This window comes from Barbatula barbatula (assembly GCF_947034865.1).
Source record: "Barbatula barbatula genome assembly, chromosome: 18".
NCBI classification, from domain to species: domain Eukaryota; kingdom Metazoa; phylum Chordata; class Actinopteri; order Cypriniformes; family Nemacheilidae; genus Barbatula; species Barbatula barbatula.
Window position 1 is genome coordinate 8156201 of NC_136781.1, and position 4640 is coordinate 8160840.

At 35.7% G+C, this 4640-nt stretch overlaps 1 long non-coding RNA gene across 1 annotated transcript; it reads right to left on the bottom strand.

Moving 5' to 3' along the window:
- Positions 1 to 1508: 1508 nt before the first annotated feature.
- Positions 1509 to 2771, bottom strand: LOC306907235. The gene is made up of 3 exons (XR_013787897.1): positions 2546 to 2771; positions 2397 to 2445; positions 1509 to 2280 (listed from the first exon to the last, which is right to left on the bottom strand). It is a non-coding gene; the product is annotated as an uncharacterized lncRNA (long non-coding RNA).
- Positions 2772 to 4640: the final 1869 nt, after the last annotated feature.

Genomic DNA, 4640 nt, shown 5'->3' on the forward strand with positions numbered 1-4640 from the left:
ATGCCGGTAACCGGAAATACCAAAATAAAAGCTCGAGGAGGTCAGTGTGTGTTTATAGTGTCAAATAATGAATAAAAAAAACATCTCATCCGGGGAAATGGACTCTTGGACATGGATTATCGTGATAATAACTACCTAAATAATAAACACGTTTGGAGAAACTGTATTTGAAGAGTACTTTGAGTTTTTAGTGTCACTTTTATGAAGGGGGCGAGACTTATGACCTGTAGCCACTATAGCCAGCCACGAGGGGGCTCACTTTGACTGATCTGTCATGTTCGCTTGCATGAAGGCCAGCAAGAGCCTCTCCCCGCCCGCCCCTGACCAGGTACGGTAATGTTGGCCATGGTCGCGCTGCGAAAATGTCCAACGAATCGGCGTTAGCCGAGAACATCGGCAGAGCCGTCCTGGCGGCTATTCAAACTTTTTCAACAGCGACAGCAACCGCCTCAGGGCCACCACAGGCCAACTCGGTAAGTAGCTATGTTTTCCAAATCACGTAGCATTGGATTCTTGTCAAGGCTAACGCCGATTCGTTGGACATTTTCGCAGCGCGACCATGGCCAACATTGCTGGCCTTCATGCAAGCGAACATGACAGATCAGTCAAAGTGAGCCCCCTCGTGGCTGGCTATAGTGGCTACAGGTCATAAGTCTCGCCCCCTTCATAAAAGTGACACTAAAAACTCAAAGTACTCTTCAAATACAGTTTCTCCAAACGTGTTTATTATTTAGGTAGTTATTATCACGATAATCCATGTCCAAGAGTCCATTTCCCCGGATGAGATGTTTTTTTTATTCATTATTTGACACTATAAACACACACTGACCTCCTCGAGCTTTTATTTTGGTATTTCCGGTTACCGGCATTTTGAATTTGCATATTAGCTAAATATTTAGTTTCACCCGAAACATTTAGATTCAACATTTAGATTTAGATTTAGATTTAATATTTAGATTTAACATTTAGATTTAGATTTAGATTTAACATTTAGATTTAACATTTAGATTTAGATTTAGATTTAATATTTAGATTTAACATTTAGATTTAGATTTAACATTTAGATTTAACATTTAGATTTAGATTTAGATTTAACATTTAGATTTAACATTTAGATTTAGATTTAGATTTAACATTTAGATTTAATATTTAGATTTATATTTAAATTTAACATTTAGATTTAGATTTAACATTTAGGTGTAACATTTAATGTTTAGATTTAACTATTTAAAATATCTCTAAGTTGACAAATATTGTTCTAAATGTGCTAAAAAGTGACCCTCAAAAATTCATACCAGTTTTTTAAACATTGTTTGAAGCTAAATGTGACAAAATGTTGCTGTTATTTTCAGATGGAGCCGCTTTACAAACGGCACCCCATACACAGAAACATGCCATATATATGTTGTGTGTGTTTGTGTATACAGTATATCCTCATTGGAGGATGAGTCCCCCTAATATAGAAAACCTGGAATCGCCCCAAAACAGTTGCAATAGTATTTGCACATCCATAGAAATCCATTCTTTAAGATAAATAATAATACTGAGAGGGAACAGGTTAAATGCCAGTACAAACATTTTATTGAGGGTAAGATAGTTATTTTTTATATTTCATTACTTAACTGGTGTGGACAATATACTTCAACATACTATCTAAACCAAGCTTGAAATGTGCAGATATAATGCACCGAATCACAAGATAAGCACACACACAGACCTCAGCTTAATTTAACATACATGATTTTTTATGCTTGAATTGCTTTTTTCCTATTTGATTTTCGAGATACTTGAGAAGACATGTATTGCACTAAAGCAACAGTAATGACAAATCAAACAATCAAAACATTTCAAGAAAGTTTATGCAACACGTTCAAAATGTACTGGCCAAGTATTTACACATGCCAGAACAACGTACACAAATTTTGTTTCAGAACCCCTGTATTGACATCCTGTTTGTGGTGTGCCCCGTGAGTATCTACATGTGACAACATCAAATCTTTGTGTACTCCTTACTAGATTATTACCATGGTTAAATCCTCCACCAGTACACACTGCTCTAACCTGATGATCTAATGCATTTATGAAAGTGTTTACAGGTTTGCATGCACCATTGTTCCAAATCTGTCTTCGTTCGATCAAGTTGTTACACATGTTATTCCTCACGCCATTAGCCACATGCTGTAGGACAAATCTCTGGTAAGTTGCTGGTTGAGCATCGGTGGATAAAGAGGCACACAGGACCAGCAGAAGAATCACAGTTGACTTGTGCATCTTTATGATCTGTTGAACACATATATCAAGGCAATAACTATGGGCATTTAAAGAAATTAAGACATTTTTGTGTGATTAATAAACAAATTTACTGTAAATATAAAGTAAATACTGTCACAGCATACCTTGCAAACAATTATTTTGATCCAACAGCTGTCTTCTTTGGTCTGTAGGCTGTAAAAAAATGTGTTTAACAAACCTAGAAAAATATTATAATGATTGCTTTAAAACAATTTTTGCTGTGATACTATATTGATATATATATAATACTAACCAGATTCAGTTCAGACTTTTTCAGACTGCTGCTGTCTCTCAGTATTGCAGTTTATGTATGTGGTGAGCAGGACCGGCCTCACTCACTGCTCTCGTCCCGCCCTGCTCACCACAATGTACTAGACCAATCAAAACGTGGCAGTGCACATTTGACCAGTTCAACAAACATTTAAACTAGCATTACAAAATAATGTAATCAAAAGCCCTAAGATATACTGACATGAAATGATTTACAGACCGATGTTACAGACAGATGTTACTGGCCATTTAGGTGATCTCTGTCCCTGTATCAATATCCTGTGTGTATGTTGTTCTAAATATGAAATAAATGTCTGTATTGAAACAATGCTAAACAAAAATATTTTTTTTTAATTTGTGAGACTGTACAACACTGTCCAAATGCCATTGACAAATTATTATCCATATTTATAGTTTATTTCATAATGCAAAAATATTATAAAAGTTCAACATGTAACTTGTAACTATTTAAGATTTATTTATTGTTTATTATTTATGTATAGTCTTTTATTTATTAATGTTTATTAATAAATAAAAAACTTTATTAAAAAAAACAAAAATAAACACAAGCTGCCAAGCTTTTTTGTTTTGAGATCATAGAGAGCGTGATGGGTTGTAGTGTGATAGAAGCTCTGTTAGGTAGGTAGGGGCTAAACTGTTTAAGGCTTTATAAATGATTAAAATAAATTTAAAGTCAATACGATACTTAATAAGTAGCCAGTGAAGGGTTGATAACATTGAGGTTATGTGATCGTATTATCTGCTTCATTCTGAACTAAATGTAGCTTGTTTATTGATGATGCAGGACAACCAGTAAGTAGTGCATTACAGTAGTCAAGTGTCGTGGAATTTTCGTATTCCTTAAACTAGGTGAGTCAGCCCAGACAAACGCATCGCAGAGAGATGCACGAGGTTCTTTGCAAAGAATTGAATTGTCGTTTGATCTGCATCATAAGCAATGAGTACGGTGCAGAGAAAAGGCCACTTCCCGTCTGCACACAGAGTTTATGTAGGATCCAAATGTGACACACCCCCTCCCTTTGCCCTACAGCAAGAATCCAGAGGTGGTTTACGAGAAGTGATGCCCCTTATCCCAAACAGAACATATTGGCCTTTGCTCGAGGGCAAAGGCAGAGTGGTATGATGCGTATGCACAAAAACATGATAAACATCTAAAAAAACTAAGATGAAAACATCATGAAGCAAGAATAGATTTTTTTTATTTGGCAACATTTCTAAGGTGGAACAAATCTGTTTTTGTGACATTTGAGATGTGATTTCGAAATGACAGGTTGCTGTCTAATATAAAGCCTAGGTCTTTACCTGTATTTGTTGGACTAACAGTTCAGCCAAGTTATAATACGAAATATTCGGTTTATTTGTCTTTGGTCCGATAATTAATACTCTAGTTTTATTAGAATTTAAAAGAATGAAATTTCAAATCATCCAATGTTTTATATCTTTGATGCACTCTGCCAATTTGGATAAATGGAAGGAATCTAAGCGATCTAGAAGTATGTTATGGTCTACAGTATCGAACGCAGCACTAAGGTCAAGCAGGACTAGGAGTGAGATGTTACCTTTATCTGATGCTATAAGCAGGTTGTTTGTAATTTTTACAAGCACAGTTTTAGTACTATGATGCAGTCTAAAGCCTGACTGAAATGTTTCTTGTATATCGAAGAGCATAACTGAGTGCACACTACTTTTCTAGTATTTTAGACAGGTATGGGAGATTTGAAATCGATCTATATTTTCCTAGTTCATTGGGGTCTAAGTTTGTTTTCTTGATAAGAGGCTTAAGGGCGCGAGTGGTGCTATTGTACCCAGAGGCATATTAAGACCTCATGGTGCCCCTGGGCAACAGACCCAGAGGTGCCCCCCCATCCACCCAGTCACATTAACACGACACTTTTGTAGAATAGAACACAAAATCAACTTTATTTTTAACAATTAAACCTACTGTATTTAAGGGGCACCTGCCTTCTATTGTAATGTTACATTAACTGTTTTGATGTAGTGAAAGAGAATCACTAACAAACATTTTTTACAGGTGTAAATGTTTGATTTGATTTGAT